Genomic DNA, 19077 nt, shown 5'->3' on the forward strand with positions numbered 1-19077 from the left:
GGCGTCGGGGGTTTACTCTCGCCTCCGTCGTTCTCTCGTACGCTTTACATAATAGCGTTAAACACAGCAGAGTGTCGCCGACCGGCTGAGCAAGACCGGCGGCAAATAAATGGCACTACGAGCGTGTCGCGCGCGCGTCGGTTTTCGGCATCGAACGCGCGCGCGCGCGAAAAAGAGCTAGCGACGAGTCTTCGGGCTCGCTCGCGAGTTACGCCCTTGCGAGTACCGAACACGAAGCTCCCTGGTTGATCCTGCCAGTAGTCCATATGCTTGTCTCAAAGATTAAGCCATGCATGTCTCAGTGCAATGCCGAATTAAGGTGAAACCGCGAATTGGCTCATTAAATCAGTTATGGTTCATTAGATTGTACCCACATTTACTGGATAACTGTGGTAATTCTAGAGCTAATACATGCAAAACAGAGTCCCGACCAGTGATGGAAGGGACGCTTTTATAGATCAAAACCAATCGGTGGCGGGCGGCTCGCCGTTCGTCCACCGTTTATTTGGTGACTCTGAATAACTTTGTGCTGATCGCACGGTCCTAGCACCGGCGACGCATCTTTCAAATGTCTGCCTTATCAACTGTCGATGGTAGGTTCTTGCGCCTACCATGGTTTGTAACGGGTAACGGGGGAATCAGGGTTCGATTCCGGAGAGGGAGCCTGAGAAACGGCTACCACATCCCAGGAAAGGCAGCAGGCGCGCAAATTACCCACTCCCGGCACGGGGAGGTAGTGACGAAAAATAACGATACGGGACTCATCCGAGGCCCCGTAATCGGAATGAGTACACTTTAAATCCTTTAACGCAGGATCCATTGGAGGGCAAGTCTGGTGCCAGCAGCCGCGGTAATTCCAGCTCCAATAGCGTATATTAAAGTTGTTGCGGTTAATAAAGCTCGTAGTGATCTGTTGTCGCACACCGTCGGTTCACCGCTCGCGGTGTTTAAACTGGCGTGATGTGGGACGTCCTACGGTGGGCTTAGCCTCGCGAGGGGCGGCCCAACTAATATCCCGTCGCGTGCTCTTTACTGAGTGTCGAGTCGGGCCGGTACGTTTACTTTGAACAATTAGAGTGCTTTAAAGCAGGCTACCTTCGCCTGAATACTGCGTGCATGGAATAATGGAATAGGACCTCGGTTCTATTTGTTGGTTTTCGGAACCCCGAGGTAATGATTAATAGGGACAGATGGGGGGCATTCGTATTGCGACGTTAGATGTGAAATTCTTGGATCGTCGCAAGACGGACAGAAGCGAAAGCATTTGCCAAAAATGTTTTCATTAATCAAGAACGCAAGTTAGAGGTTCGAAGGCGATCAGATACCGCCCTAGTTCTAACCATAAAACGAATGCCAGCTAGCGATCCGCCGAAGTTCCTCCGATGACTCGGCGGGCAGCTCCGGGAAACCAAAGCTTTTGGGTTCCGGGGGAAGTATGGTGCAAAGCTGAAACTTAAAGGAATTGACGGAAGGGCACCACCAGGAGTGGAGCCTGCGGCTTAATTTGACTCAACACGGGAAACCTCACCAGGCCCAGACACCGGAAGGATTGGACAGATTGATAGCTCTTTTCTTGATTCGGTGGGTGGTGGTGCATGGCCGTTCTTAGTTGGTGGAGCGATTTGTCTGGTTAATTCCGATAACGAACGAGACTCTAGCCTGCTAAATAGGCGTACCTTATGGTATCGCGAAGGCCCCGGCTTCGGCTGGCGGGTTTTTACTACCAAAGTACAAACAAATCTTCTTAGAGGACAGGCGGCTTCTAGCCGCACGAGATTGAGCAAATAACAGGTCTGTGATGCCCTTAGATGTTCTGGGCCGCACGCGCGCTACACTGAGGAATCAGGGTGTGTCAAATGAGCACGCGGAGGAGGCAAACGGCTACGAAAAATCCTATGCGCGACCTCAGAGCGGCGAGATTCCCGCTAAATTTAAGATTTATTAAGGGAGGAAAAAAAACTAACCAGGATTTCCTTAGTAGCGGCGAGCGAACGGGAAAGACCCACACCGAATCCCGCGGTTCCGCCGAGGGAAATGTGGTGTTTGGGAGGATCCGCTTATCCCGAGGTGCCGCGTCGCGTCCAAGTCCATCTTGAATGGGCCACTACCCGTAAGGGGTGCCAGGCCCGTAGCGCCCGGTGCGCGCCTCGGGAGGATTTCCCCTTAGAGTCGGGGTGAGATGCAGCTCTAAGTGGAAAGCAACACGCCGCGAACGGACTTGGATGAATTTCTCGCTCGCCGGCGAAAGCAACACGCCGCGAACGGACTTGGAAAAATTTCTCGCTCGCCGGCGAAAGCAACACGCCGCGAACGGACTTGGAAAAATTTCTCGCTCGCCGGCGAAAGCAACACGCCGCGAACGGACTTGGATGAATCTATCGCTCGCCGGCGAAAGCAACACGCCGCGAACGGCTTGGAGGAGAATTACTCGCTCGCCGGCGAAAGCAACACGCCGCGAACGGACTTGGATGAATTTCTCGCCCGTCCGGCGAAAGCAACACGCCGCGAACGGACTTGGAAGAATTTCTCGCTCGCCCGGCGAAAGCAACACGCCGCGAGCGAACTTGGAAGAATTTGTCGCTCGCCCGGCGAAATCAACACGCCGCGAGCGAACTTGGAAAAAGCGGCTTGTGCGGCCGGAGGTGTTCGCCCGCCAACGAAAGCAACACGCCGCGATCGGATTTTTTTTTTTTTTTTTTTTTTTTTTTTTTCCCCCCCCCCCCCCCCCCCCCCCCCCCCCCCCCCCCCCCCCCCCCCCCCCCCCCCCCCGAAAGCAACTCGCCGCGATCGGACTTGGAAGAATTTCTCGCTCGCCCGGCGAAAGCAACACGCCGCGAACGGACTTGGAAGAATTTCTCGCTCGCCGGCGAATGCAACACGCCGCGAACGGACTTGGATGAATTTCTCGCTCGCCCGGCGATAGCAACACGCCGCGAACGGACTTGGAAGAATTTCTCGCTCGCCCGGCGAAAGCAACACGCCGCGAACGGACTTGGAAGAATTTCTCGCTCGCCCGGCGAAAGCAACACGCCGCGAGCGAACTTGGAAGAATTTGTCGCTCGACCGGGCGAAGGCACGACGCCGCGTAGTGAACTTGGAAAAGCGGCTTGTGCGGCCGGAGGTGTCGCCCGCCAACAAAAGCAACACGCCGCCGATCGGACTTGGTGTACGGGCGGCGCGTGCCGCCGGAGGTGTCGCCCGCCAACGAATGCAACACGGCCGAGATCGGGACCTTGGGTTACGAGTCGGCGCCTTGGAGCCGCCAGTAGGTGTCGCCCCCAACGAAGCAACTAACTGACGAGGTGGCCGCGATGCGTTACTTTGGGGTTACGGGGCGCGCGGTGCCGGCCGGAGGTATCGCCCGCTAAGTCAAGGCGAACATGACCCGCTATCGGGCCTGGGAAAAGTTTCTCGGCTCGCCCGGCGAGAGCAACGGCGTGACGCGAGCGAAGATTCTCGCTTCAATTTTTCTATCACCTCGCGTGAAAATTGCCCCCCCCCCGCCCCCCCCCCCCCCCCACCCCCCCCCCCCCCCACCCCCCCCCCCCCCAAAAGTCGTATAGTTGATTGCAGTACTTTTATATTAATAGCGGGAGACTTTTGTAAAGTGGAGTACAGGTACGTTCGGTGCCTTGTCAGCAGTTACTTAACGTTCGAGAAACCAACACGTAGTTGCAACGACGGAAGTCGGAGTGGTAGGAAGGACGGCGCTGTCTCGGGAGCTTTTGTGGTTGTTGCAGGCGTATTTCGCCTTTTAATAATGTCGATGTCGAGTAGATTCTGCCATCTCGATGGAGCCACACCGGCATAGTTTATGAGATTCACTGTCGAGCTTATCCGGAACGTGTAATCTGGCTCTGCACGACGACATCGTCCTCGTCGGCATTCTCAGTTTCTACAGAAGAGCCGGGAGTCACACTTGCGGGTATTCTTTCGTCCTTACGATGCTTTCAACGATACATGCGCATACAGGACATCCTTTACGATGTTTTTTTTTTTTTGGTCGTCTCTCGCTTACTCCCTAAGATTTTCTTAAAGATGTCTCTCAATGATATGCGTTTATGCCCCACAATTTTTTCCACACTTAAGTTTCTGTTTTTTTCCCAATGTCCTCCGCCCAGCATTTGTTTCGCACTGAAGAATGTCAATACATTACGATTTTGGACCACAAAAAATCCATGTTTACGCACATTAACATTTGCCAGATTCTGCTGTCGGAGAGAACATTTTAAAAGATGCAAGCTTCAGGACACCATAAAAAATTATGCGATTAAATAATATTTGTGATGTGCTGCCTTTTAGTCCAATTAATATAAAAAGTACTAATATCACAAACAAGTCCGTGTAATAGATATTCAAAGTCTTTAACATTCTTTGAAGTTTTAAAACTAAATTGTGATCTAACTTAATTCTTTATATCTATAATTAGAGGTATTGTATTCTAGTTTTTCTATACTGCAAATTCATTTTTTATCTATACTAAAATACGAACCGTAATAATTATAATATCAATTTACCTGAAAAATATCTATTAAGTGTGAAGATGGTATGTCCCCAGGGCGAATTGTGGCAATCCTATATCTGTGATAACCACCTAAGAGTCGGATTGAAACACGCGTCACGTGATTCGTCCCTCGTGTCCCTTGGAAATTCGAACTACCTTCTTGTATCCAGATCCAGCAACCCAGTATCAAAGTTTTCTAGCCACATCTACAGGGAACTCTCATTGTGATTCGTAGCCATTCGCCCGACTCTTGCAGCGTTTATCGGCTTGCTGCGGTGTCATACCGTGATAATAAGAATGCAATAAAAATATCTTTAGCAAAAAAAAAAACTTAGTTGTGGTATATAATCAGATCCCTTGCCGGTTTAAAGCCCAAAACTTAATTTTCGCTCTCTGGCCGCAGTCTGAAATTTGAGTGCAAATCGTCGACCATGACGCCTTTAACCGACCCTCGTGAGCACCATGTGTATCCCCATAGGCTCGTCCCTATGGATCCAGACTGATGTTAAAGCTATCAACGTACGCGCGTGTTGTAACCGATTACGACGAAGTTTTCCGCATCTGGTTCAACATAAGCTGGTCGCGCTGCGTTATAATATTTTTAATCTCTCGGGCAGGGCATTTAAGATCGCCCTCTTCTGGGCATATGAGAGGACGCAGTAGTGACTACTCCCAAACCGAATGAGAGGCCGCTATGGTTGCACCATTCCTTCTCGCGTGTTCTTCGAACGTCGTAGCTCGTTATCGGCGGCATCAGCACGCATCCTCGACCGAAGCGACCTTTCTTCTTAGACCTTTCCTGTTAATGATGCTCTTCCTAGACCTTGTTCAGTATCATCCGTGACGGTGGAAACAGTCGGAGGGACTGTCGCCGCCCGCGGTCAACCGATAATTACCAAATACGTCCCGTAAAATCGAACGATTTCGGGGTTCAATTGACCCTCCCTTATTTTCAAGAGGCCTCTCCTCCACCAGTCCATGACATATCGAAATTCCAACCTCTTCATGGGGGGAATTGTCAGGGGAGTACGAAACCACAGCGCTCGGTTCGGAATATATGTCAGCCTGTAAAGGAGCCATCGGAGCATTGCACAGCTTACTTTCCACTTTGCGTTGCTACCATATTCCAAACACGATTTGTCCCCTAAACTGCCGCGTTGCCATCATTGGATGGCGCATCCCGTACGGAAGCTGATAGACACCACCGGGCCGCGCAATCTTGCACCAGTTCAAATAGGGTCTCGTCGAACTTGAGATTATGCAGAATGATTTCTACCATCGTTTTAGACGCTAAATCGCAAGTCACGTCTATCGCAGGTGCTTGCTCCAATGACGTCACACTGTCTCTGCGCATCCTTAATGTAGAGATCTTTCATTAATTTAATGTTCCATCAGCTGCAGCTGACCCTGTTGCAGCTACCCATCAAAATTTTGGTTTATCATAAGTCATTGGGATGTTCAATGTGGTTAGTTTGAAGACGCTGTTTTCTAAGTTCAACTCCCGAGCAGTAGATTCTCGTCCTTGATGTTCAGACCTTAATGTCCTGCTCTCATCGCTGACAGCAATGGGCGGTCCAAAAGTTCATAAATGCACCGCGCATTCGTGACCCTTGTCTGTGTGCTTCAGCTACAGTTCCTCTTTCGCCAGGCATAAATGTCATCCCAACTAGCTGTGTACACGTGGAAGGTGTCTGTAGCCAAACAGGTGATGTCTTCGGCATGCCTCCCCGCACACGCTCATCAGGGTGAAGTGTTTGGTCATCCATAAGTGTGGAACTCTCTGCCCCCAAATCCACCCGTGCCCTTCCTTCTCAGGATGTACCTCGTCACCAGAGGAATGTGATTGCTTACGTACCCGAGGGCTCGGTTCCGCGCAATATCCTACTTTGCACCATGTTGTATATTTTGATCGAAAAACCTCGGAATTATTTTTTTCTATCTTATCAAGAGTGTCTTTAAATTCTGTAAAATTTCTACATCCAGACCTTGTATAAATTATGTCTTTTTATATGTATTTCGGTGTTTTCCGTGCCGTCAACCTGTATTTAAATAAAAAGTTTTTTGACTCCTTTCTCTATTCTTTTTGAAATACTAAATTATAGATTAAGATAATAAATACTACATTATTAATTAATTATAACTTATAAATTATAATTAAAAAACTAAGTTACTTTTCTAATTACTAAATAATTTTTTTCCTTTAAGTGAGGTTAAGTTTGAACACAACCATGCTTGACGGACGAAAATTCGAATCCATTTTGGAGACCTCTTGCGGTGAAAGTGCAAAGCTTCAGCTTCAGAGTTACCAACTTCGAGCGATAAATTCTCTATGTAAAAAAATCTCTATGTAGGCCACAGATTAATAGACAGATCGCCAAAGGCCTGCCTAAAGAAGAGACCGCCATCTTCGTGCGATAGACTTTGCCCCTTACCGACACACTTTGCCCCTGGTTCGAGTCCGTGCTAATTTCGTAGACTTGAACCAAAAGACTTTGCCCCTGGTTCGAGTCCGTGCTAAATTTCGTAAGACTCGACCAAAAGACTTTGCCCCTGTGCAAGTCCATGCTAAATTCGTTTGACATTACCAACAGACTTTGCCCCTGTGCGAATCCAGGCTCAATTGATCATGAGACCAATTTGAGAGATTGGCCCCTTTGGGTGTTTGTGTGTGTGTGTGTGTGAGAGAGAAGAGAGCAGAGAGAAGAAGAGAATATTTTACATATATGCATATAATATTAAAAATTTATTAATATAAAAAATATATAAATATAAATTTAACATATATAAGATAGGCAATAAGAGCCAAATCGCGGATGACAGTGCGTTATTCTAAACGAAACTAAATTTTTTCGTTAGAATTAAATACCTGTGCACAAGGCACCAAATTTTTACTTGGACACGGCCAAGATATAAAATTGGAATAATCTCTACAAGAGATTTTTAATTCCATGTATCCCCTATTCCCCCTAAAGAAATAAAGTGCGAGAGAAAAATATAGATCCGAAAGTCGCAGAATCGGGAATCGAACCCGAGACCTTTCGCTTGGCCGGGGGTTTATTTACACGCTGGCTAAAAAGGCGTTTATTTACACGGATAAAGGCGTTTATTACCAACATTAATATATAACAGAGAAAAGTATAGAATCGAAAGGATCTGAATAGCTCAGTTGGAAGAGCAGTCGCCCGGCAAGCGAAAGGTCTCGGGTTCGATTCCCGATTCTGCGACTTTCGGATCTATATTTTTCTCTCGCACTTTATTTCTTTAGGGGGAATAGGGGATACATGGAATTAAAAATCTCTTGTAGAGATTATTCCAATTTTATATCTTGGCCGTGTCCAAGTAAAAATTTGGTGCCTTGTGCACAGGTATTTAATTCTAACGAAAAATTTAGTTTCGTTTAGAATAACGCACTGTCATCCGCGATTTGGCTCTTATTGCCTATCTTATATATGTTAAATTTATATTTATATATTACAGAGCCTAGTTAAACTCTTAATTTATACACGCTGGCTTAAAGGCGTTTATTTACCAACATTAATATATATAACAGAGAAAAGTATAGAATCGAAAGGATCTGAATAGCTCAGTTGGAAGAGCAGTCGCCCGGCAAGCGAAAGGTCTCGGGTTCGATTCCCGATTCTGCGACTTTCGGATCTATATTTTTCTCTCGCACTTTATTTCTTTAGGGGGAATAGGGGATACATGGAATTAAAAATCTCTTGTAGAGATTATTCCAATTTTATATCTTGGCCGTGTCCAAGTAAAAATTTGGTGCCTTGTGCACAGGTATTTAATTCTAACGAAAAAATTTAGTTTCGTTTAGAATAACGCACTGTCATCCGCGATTTGGCTCTTATTGCCTATCTTATATATGTTAAATTTATATTTATATATTACAGAGCCTAGTTAAACTCTTAATTTATACACGCTGGCTTAAAGGCGTTTATTTACCAACATTAATATATATAACAGAGAAAAGTATAGAATCGAAAGGATCTGAATAGCTCAGTTGGAAGAGCAGTCGCCCGGCAAGCGAAAGGTCTCGGGTTCGATTCCCGATTCTGCGACTTTCGGATCTATATTTTTCTCTCGCACTTTATTTCTTTAGGGGGAATAGGGGATAAATGGAATTAAAAATCTCTTGTAGAGATTATTCCAATTTTATATCTTGGCCGTGTCCAAGTAAAAATTTGGTGCCTTGTGCACAGGTATTTAATTCTAACGAAAAAATTTAGTTTCGTTTAGAATAACGCACTGTCATCCGCGATTTGGCTCTTATTGCCTATCTTATATATGTTAAATTTATATTTATATATTACAGAGCCTAGTTAAACTCTTAATTTATACACGCTGGCTTAAAGGCGTTTATTTACCAACATTAATATATATAACAGAGAAAAGTATAGAATCGAAAGGATCTGAATAGCTCAGTTGGAAGAGCAGTCGCCCGGCAAGCGAAAGGTCTCGGGTTCGATTCCCGATTCTGCGACTTTCGGATCTATATTTTTCTCTCGCACTTTATTTCTTTAGGGGGAATAGGGGATAAATGGAATTAAAAATCTCTTGTAGAGATTATTCCAATTTTATATCTTGGCCGTGTCCTAAAAATTTGGTGCCTTGTGCACAGGTATTTAATTCTAACGAAAAAATTTAGTTTCGTTTAGAATAACGCACTGTCATCCGCGATTTGGCTCTTATTGCCTATCTTATATATGTTAAATTTATATTTAGATTTATTTAATTATTTCAGATTTCCAGGTTATATTATTGCTACATTTATAATTGTTTCTATATATGTTTCGCAATTTTAAATGTGGCGATAACCCGGAAATCTGGGAAAAGTAAACTGGTAAATCATAGTTTAAATGTTTGTATTTATTCTGTGAAATTTTATTTATTAATTTAACAAGTATATTTCATAAAACTATGTCGATAATTAATTTAACTTTATGCTTTACAATTTTTTAAAGAATGGGACGAAATGCGTCAAGCATGCGATAATTTGGAAAAATACGAAACGATGACTCCAGTTAAAGAAAATCGTAAATACGTCAGTAAACGCAAAGCCGACGGCACTATTAGTAGTGAAGAAAGTGACAATGAATCGTCAGAAATAGTTCAGCTTGTAGATAGCAAGGCCAGTATATACTTTTTAGTTAAAAATATTTATATATATATACATATATATATATATATATTGATGGATGCCGTCACTCATAAATCAAAATATAAATATAAAAAATATGTAAATATATATAGAGCCAAACTTGACGAAGAAATAAAATTTTTTTCAATTTTCTCTATATTTGTTTATTTTCTACATATGAATTCTAATTCTCAAAAAAATCTGAAAAAGAAAGAATCAATAAGATTTATTTTAGACTAAAGTACTTAAACGAAATTTCGTCAATTTTTTTAAACAAAACTTTTTTGAAGGAAACATTTTTTTCTTTATTAAATGAGCGAAAAAGTTTTTTTTCACTTTAGGGTTCGCATGCAGAAAAATAGGCAAATATAGTGAAAATTAAAAAAGGATTCGATTTATTACATTTCGAGATTTTGATTTAAAAAATTTGAAAATAATTTTTGGATCATTTTTTATCAATATGCTTTCAAGCCCTAACATATAAAAAAATCAGAAACATCGATGGCGAATGTTGTCTAGTTTAACATATCCTATATGTATTGATAAATCTATAAGTATTGTCATTATTCAGTGGATATAATATATTTTTATATTTGTTTTTACAGAAGGAAAATATACAAAAAAAGTTAAAGTCAAAAAAACATTTTCAGACTTCTGTAAAGCAGACTCTCATCGCTAATCGAAAGAAAGAGGGAATAGCAAACTTGACCTTCACTTCGGATGAATCAATAATGACTAATTCTATAGAAAAGCTCGATCGTAAGTGATATTAATATCAAGAATTTAAATGTTGCTGTATTGAAAAAGAAATCAGTATCTTTCAGCCTAGATTGTCGGGCAATAAATAAAGAGTCAAAGTTAAAATTTTGCACGATATGTGTGACATGCTTATTTGAGATTGGGGAAACATTAAAAAGTTAAAAAATGTACAACAATTCTTATGCAAGCAGTAACGATTTTGGAGTAACGATTTCTATTCATCACAATTATTTTGCTTAATAAATTAATCAATTTCTAGTTGTTCTTGCGTAGATTCGCTGTCCTTCCTGATTTTTTTCTACAAAATTAACTATAAAAAGAAAACATATTCATGTTCAATAAAATTGATACAAAAGTGTCAAAGTAATATTGATGTTTAATCATTTGTTTAATTTGCCATTTGTGATATTTATGAATATTTCTTGTTGTATTTTACTTTAAAGGAAGATCAGAAGAACAGAACGACACCAAAAAAATTAAAAATGATTAATTTATTAAGTAAAACAATCGTGACAAACTGAAATATTACTCCAAGTGCATACGAATTACAAATTTTTAACTTATCAATGTTTTTATAATGCATGAGAGCTCGGTCCACTTATTTGTAAAATATTTTATTATTTGTAAAATGCTCTCTATACGGTCCACCTGTACTTTCAAAAAGAAAATATTTCAAAGATTATTTATTTACAAATAAAAACTTTTTTTTAACAGCAATGAAAACAAAATTTTTAAAAATGTAACTATCATACCTACTTTAATAAATATTTATATTTTGTTTCGCTGCGAAATATTTTTCTCTCCATTGATAGTTTTGATTCTTGAAAATGTTCTAATACATTATTTATTTTTATATTTTCTCTCGCTACGAAATATTTTTATCTCCATTGCGATAGTTTTGATTCTTGAAAATGTTCTAATATATTATTTACTTTTAAAAGTATATAATACTTATATCGAATTTTATTTATTAATCAAAGAAATTCATATTGCAGTGTTATCAAGTTCAAAAAAGCAATTAGAAAACCCACTTGGTCAGAAAATGGATAGTTTACAAATTGCTATCACGAAACTCACAAGTGAAATTTCTACATTAAATAAAACTATAAAGGATAGAAATAATAAGATCGAATCAGTTAATAATGTTTCCAATGAAAAACCATTTAGCCTTGATCCGCACACAAATAATTACTACCTACAGTATCCTGTGGACGAAGATCTTAATCCTACAAATATAAATGTTCCATCTGATCTAAATGACTTCAATATGGAAATGGCTATTGTCATTGATCAAGAGAAAGAAATCAAAGATGTGCCAAAAGAAAGAAATGAAAGAAAAGAGAAGAATAATCATTCTAAACAATTGCTGAGTTCAAAAGAAACAAATATCAATGTCCAAGATGATGTTACTGTATCATCAATAAAAACTGGAATAGAGGAAAATATTCAAGTGAAATGCAAAACCGTTTCCAGATCATTATTTTCACAATTGAGTGATTCGGTACGATATTTAGAATTTGTTTATTAATTTTAAGTAATATTTAATACCATTGTTTACATAATTATATTCATATAATACACATATATTTTTTTTCACAGAAACTAAATAAATCCATTGTTCTTATATCGGCGGCATTGAAGTGTCACAAGAAAAATTAGCTCAATGTTCACGAAAAGCATCATTAACCAAATTTGTGAATGTGAAGGATGTGATGCTTCTTATTTTTACTGAACAAGAAATGGCTAATTCTTCGCTGACTGGCACTACACCGAACCTACACGCAAATCATAAAGATGATGTACTTCAGAAACAGAAGTTGGATCCAATTCGAGTCAAAGCTTTACATGGTAAATATTTGCTACTTATACTTTCATCTACTACTTCTTATTTACTACTACTTTTTTTAAAAATAATTTATAATAGTAGCTGTATATTTAAAAAGCTTTTTTTTCAGAGTATGTAGCAAAAGAAATGCCATCGAGATACGATGAAAAACTCGTGCAGGAAGCTATAAAGCAAAAGCTGCATTATATTAGCAAAAGAGTTCACGGGGTAGCGTTTAAAAAGGAGGCCAAATTATCATCAACATAAGATAAAAGATGGATATATAATATATATAGCTAAGTTTTTATAGATTATATCGTTTTTATTATTTTAATTTCATGAATCAAAATGAACACGCACGTTTAATTTTTTTTTGTGCAATTATTTTTTGTTTTTACGTAAACAAGATATAAAAAAAAATTAAAAATTGATAGATGAAAATTTTGTTCGGTTCCTCCATTTGAACCATACACATTTATTTTCTGTTGATTTGATGCAGAAGGTGTGTTAGCTGTCACGAACTTAACACTTCTTGTGTGTCAACTAAATAAATGTTTTAAATCAACAGAAAAATGTATGTACATTAAATGGATCGAACAACGAACTGTATAGTGTATCTAGCGAAAATAATTTTTATCTCTGTTATATATATATAGTAGTAACTTATGAAAAGAGAGTTTTTTCTTTTTATTTTTTGAGATTAATATATAAGATATCTAAAATCAATTTTATTTTTTGAGATTAAATGAGAGAGCTTTTTATTTTTTGAGATTAATATATTAGATATAAGAGCAATAATGCGAGGCGGGCGAGAGAGATATATATAATATAGCGATACCTTCTGTGATATTTGCTATTATTTATACATGTACTTATAAACAATATATGTATATGTAACAATATTTCTGAAACAATATATTAATATAACATATTAATAAATATATATTAAATTATTATATTTATATTTCAGGGTGTATTTATATGAAAACAATATAATTCTGATTTCATCATTACAAGTGCCATTGAAAATGCCACTCATTTATATTCTAGTGGTACTTTCAATGGTGTTTTGTCAATGGTAATATTTTACCACTGGAGATTTTATCACTGTCCAGTGGTAAAATCTCCAGTGGTAAAATATTACTATTGGCAAAAACTCATTCAGTTTGCCATTGAAAATATCATTGATTTCCAGTGGTTTTTTCAATAGTATTTTTAATGATAAAATCATCTATTTTTTCGCGTGACACTGACAAATTCTGATTCCGTTATGACACGCGAGAGCAGCAGCATTTTAATTTGAAGTTTAATCACTCGTACATTTAACATTGTAAAAAGTTGTTAAAAAGCCGTGACAAATAAAATCAAATTTGCCATAAAATTTGCAACCAGCATAAATGGAAGTTTTGCGAGGCTATACTAACGATACAATCTGTCCGTGAACAAATTTTCCGCTCGACCTGTGTTAAGGTAAAAAGAAGAGAGAGAGAGAGAGAGAGAGAGAGAGAGCGAGGGAAGGAGAGACATTAATGTGTGCGCAACGATGCTTATCGATGATCAACCAGCTGTATCGCATTTCCAGCGACATAACTCGCCACCTCGCGTGGGCGATTCGATCAATCGTATCGATAATGAATATCAGGAGAAAGAGATGGGTATAATCTCGAATTGGCTCTCCAATATTTAACTTTTAAAATACCTTCAACTTATAAAAACTCGCGCATTATGTTTTAAATTTAATAATTTAATTTCAATGATATATTTTTTAAACACATATACTATTTTTTTTATTCTTATATATCTTACATTTCAATTAATTTGTATAAACGAAATTTCCGCGTCACAAATAATTTTATTCGTGTTTATTTATCTGTTAATTTTAACATGTCTGCATAACAATCTTCTACGAGCTCGCTTGGTCGGTGATCAACGACCTGGCACAACAGTTGGCACCAAACACAATGGGAAAGGGAGGAGTGTAACCGCGAAACGAGTCGTCCGTCCTCATTTTTTCCCCATCACCGCGGCTGATTAAATCCCTTTGATTTATCGCGCGAAATACGATGCGCGATGTGTTAACCCTTCCCACGGGCTTTTTGATTCCCGTAGGACGATGGGTCGACCGGCGCTTTCCAGGGCTTCATCAATCGCTCGTAGTCATTCTCCCTCTCTCTTTCTCCCTCTTTTGCTCTCGCAAACCTCGATGAGAATCAAGCTTAATCATGAGAGATAAATAGTTGGAACGAATTCAAAGAGCGTGTATACATACAAGAGCACTGATGAATCGGCTTTCACCGTGGATGATATATTTTAGAATGATGCGAATTATTAGCGAGCGAACTAACTTCAGCAAAAGCAAATCCCAATCTATAACATGATCATTTGAATGGCTCAATTAGTCAACTATTAAAATTGTACTCTTTAATATTGAACTGAAGATAAATCAAAGATTACTTCCACGTTATGTACATATATCTGCACAGAAAAAACAGTATCCTTGAGAGAATGCAAATATGCCTTGATTCAAGTATATTTTATCATTATAATAGCACCAAATATAAATAATTTTGGATAAAGGATAATTTATCCTTAAAACAAAGTGCAAAATATATTCTTGGTTGAAGCTGAAATTTACTTATAAATATTGCAAGGACAAGTGACAAGTGTGCATCGGATATAAGCGGTACTTTCAAATATATATAATAATTCTTAGTTCAAATGTGACTAAGTTTGTTTTTACCATATACGATTTTTAAAACAAGAATATATCTTAAGGATAAAATATACTTTACACAAACTTATTTATTATTAAGGCAAATGAAAATTTGTGATTACAAAGAGCATTCTATGCTTAAATCAATCAAATAGCGTTCAAGAATAAAAATATACTTGAATCAAGGATTCCTTTTTTTCTGTGTGCTTTACAAATGTAAATAAAAATTAAAATATAATGAGGCCAATAAAGATTCACAAAATATCAAAGATTGTTCTCATCTTTTGTTGAATTATTTATTGTAATTTTTATGTAAATGTATACAACTTTTTTTCGTAAATGCGTATACAACTCTTCCATAAATTTAATAATTAAAAATCAAACGTGCAGATAATATTAGATTTATCTTGAAATTTGCATCGAAACCTATTAGAATTGAACCAGCAGAATGAAAATACATGGTTTGGTTCGCATCCGATCTTCTGCAATCGATCAATCGATGTTTACGTACATCGTATCTGCGAGATGCATTCATTGCTAAATACGATTGTTTGGTTCTAATCCCCGGTTTACAACGTATGTACACAAAGTGCAGTATTTAACACGTGAGTAAATTTTGCATTAAACAGATATTTAATGCATTATGCAAATATTAATGATTGTATTGTTTGTAATATTGGGAAATATTACAAATCATCATTTTCAAAGGCTAATATGCATATGCTCACTAAATAGTTTAATTAGCTAATAGTTTAATTGAAAAAATGTATTACTGAGGATTATAGAGTTGCAATAATAGTATCGTATCATTTATAATTATTAATTAATATATAAAAACATTAAGAATAATATATCTTTAATACAAAGTGATAAATATAAGGCCAACTTATCGAGCTGAATATTCGAGATGTTCAGTCAACTACCATTTATTACATGTATAAATTATAAAACTACAGTCATTATATTATATTAAAACTAACGCAAATTAACGCAAATTACAATCATTCTATAAACGTTTCGACCGCACGCGGTCTTCTTCAGTATAATTATTGAAAAATAAATTCTTACAATTCACATGATATCGAAATTTAATTATAGTTATTCAGAATCGAGAGTTTTTGAGCAATTAACGCGTGTTTCAATCCGTCCTGTCCAACAATGTTCGCCTCGATATGATCTCTGATTTTGTTCAGATCTCGGATGATTTCATCGTTAATATGCGAGAAATTAACCCGTACCGTAGGCGCTGCGATTAATAAGAAATTACCGATCAACGTATGTCCAAATTATAATATATATCCCCTACAATTGGTAGTATGCTTACCTATCATCGTTCTTCTTGACAATTTTGCTACTTATTAACAGTTATTAAGGATGACACTTAACAAACAACAATACAGAAAGACAGCTCATTTTAAACTCTACTTGATCGGAGAGCGTGCGTGTTTATATATGATCTAATATCTATGTTTTACTCGTTAATGTCCTATTTGTCCTATTATTATTTATTGTTCGCCAATATATCCAAAATATCAAAATACGACTCGCTAAGTAACTCAGTATCTTTGTTTAAATTTAGTCCATTTTTTTGTTCCTTGATATGTAGCATCTCAGAAATGAGTCTTTTATAATAATTATTTTCGTTGTCCATGATCTTAACATTGTCCCAATTAAAAGTATGATGTTCATTTATTATGTGTTCAGAAATTACTGAATGTTTCGTTGAGTCCAACCTAATATTATTTTTATGTTCTTTTATTCGCGTCTGCAATTGCCTCTTTGTTTGGCCTACATAAGATGCATTACAATTATTGCAACTGATCTTATAAACCACATTCGAATTGCATGGATGTTTAGTTTTATCTTTCTGTGCTTTAATAATATTATCCAGTTTGTTGAGACATCTATACCCTACCATACAATTTTTATTTTTCACCGAGGAAACAATCATTTCTGAGACCCTATCTATATACGGAATGACAAAGAATATTATATATATAAAATTCATATTATATGTATATTATATGTATAAAATATTATATGTATAAAAATATATTATAGAATATTATATGTATAAAATTCATATTGACTTCTACATATTTTACATTTGATGACATAATTTATAAACAGACGTTTGGGACCCCTATGGGGTCACCGTTATCACCAATTATTGCAGACCTGGTTATGCAAGATCTTGAGGATACAGTTCTCAAAGCGTTGAATTTGGAATGTTTGTTTTATTTTCGTTATGTGGATGACATAATAGTGGCCACATCTATGACTAATATGACTCAGATTGTGAATAATTTTAACAACTATCATGAAAGACTTAAATTCTCGGTCGAACAAGAGGTTAATCATAGCTTGAATTTCTTAGATTTATCACTTAAAATTATTAATAACAAAATATATATAGACTGGTATCAAAAAGAAACCTTCTCAGGAAGGACGTTATCATTTTATTCAAACCACCCATTATGCCACAAAATTGGAATAATAGATAACCTTGTAGACAGATGTCTATTGCTATCACATCCACTATTTTTTAATAAAAATTTGGAGTTAATTATTAATATACTCAGAAGCAATGGTTACCCTCTTGATCTGATTTTTAACAAAATTAATCATCGGATAGAACACATCATATCTAAGGGGAGCATTTTAGAGAGACAGGCCAACATAGAAAGAACAAAAAGTATAAGAAATGACTCGGTTAATAAAAAATTCTTTGTCATTCCGTATATAGATAGGGTCTCAGAAATGATTGTTTCCTCGGTGAAAAATAAAAATTGTATGGTAGGGTATAGATGTCTCAACAAACTGGATAATATTATTAAAGCACAGAAAGATAAAACTAAACATCCATGCAATTCGAATGTGGTTTATAAGATCAGTTGCAATAATTGTAATGCATCTTATGTAGGCCAAACAAAGAGGCAATTGCAGACGCGAATAAAAGAACATAAAAATAATATTAGGTTGGACTCAACGAAACATTCAGTAATTTCTGAACACATAATAAATGAACATCATACTTTTAATTGGGACAATGTTAAGATCATGGACAACGAAAATAATTATTATAAAAGACTCATTTCTGAGATGCTACATATCAAGGAACAAAAAAATGGACTAAATTTAAACAAAGATACTGAGTTACTTAGCGAGTCGTATTTTGATATTTTGGATATATTGGCGAACAATAAATAATAATAGGACAAATAGGACATTAACGAGTAAAACATAGATATTAGATCATATATAAACACGCACGCTCTCCGATCAAGTAGAGTTTAAAATGAGCTGTCTTTCTGTATTGTTGTTTGTTAAGTGTCATCCTTAATAACTGTTAATAAGTAGCAAAATTGTCAAGAAGAACGATGATAGGTAAGCATACTACCAATTGTAGGGGATATATATTATAATTTGGACATACGTTGATCGGTAATTTCTTATTAATCGCAGCGCCTACGGTACGGGTTAATTTCTCGCATATTAACGATGAAATCATCCGAGATCTGAACAAAATCAGAGATCATATCGAGGCGAACATTGTTGGACAGGACGGATTGAAACACGCGTTAATTGCTCAAAAACTCTCGATTCTGAATAACTATAATTAAATTTCGATATCATGTGAATTGTAAGAATTTATTTTTCAATAATTATACTGAAGAAGACCGCGTGCGGTCGAAACGTTTATAGAATGATTGTAATTTGCGTTAATTTGCGTTAGTTTTAATATAATATAATGACTGTAGTTTTATAATTTATACATGTAATAAATGGTAGTTGACTGAACATCTCGAATATTCAGCTCGATAAGTTGGCCTTATATTTATCACTTTGTTTTCAATACACGAGCGACAATTTATATTAATTTATTTTTAATATACGCTGGCCTTACAATGCGTCAATTTAACACAAAACGGACTGATTACTATTTTAATTTTAATTTTATTCATAGAGTTTTTGGAAGAATAACCGCAGATTATTTTAAACAATGGATTAATGCGAACTACTTGTTAATAAGAGCGAGAGCAAAATTGGAATTTTTAAGAAATTGTAAAAATAGCGATGTTTTTCCTACACATTTGGAAGGTTTTTGCCGCATTAAATTTAACGTTTTT

The 19077-nt window shown here is 37.4% G+C and overlaps 3 pseudogenes; 2 read left to right on the forward strand and 1 right to left on the reverse strand.

Annotated features, from left to right (window-relative positions):
* Positions 1 to 240: 240 nt before the first annotated feature.
* LOC146724397 (small subunit ribosomal RNA) lies at positions 241 to 2107 on the forward strand (annotated as a pseudogene).
* A 3513-nt stretch (positions 2108 to 5620) lies between these two features.
* On the reverse strand, positions 5621 to 6399 carry LOC146724398 (WD repeat-containing protein 36-like; annotated as a pseudogene).
* Positions 6400 to 11525: 5126 nt separating this feature from the next.
* On the forward strand, positions 11526 to 12560 carry LOC114943307 (uncharacterized; annotated as a pseudogene).
* Positions 12561 to 19077: the final 6517 nt, after the last annotated feature.

The sequence above is a fragment of the Nylanderia fulva genome, unplaced genomic scaffold, assembly GCF_048542155.1.
Source record: "Nylanderia fulva isolate GAGA-0341 unplaced genomic scaffold, ASM4854215v1 Scaffold1340, whole genome shotgun sequence".
NCBI classification, from domain to species: domain Eukaryota; kingdom Metazoa; phylum Arthropoda; class Insecta; order Hymenoptera; family Formicidae; genus Nylanderia; species Nylanderia fulva.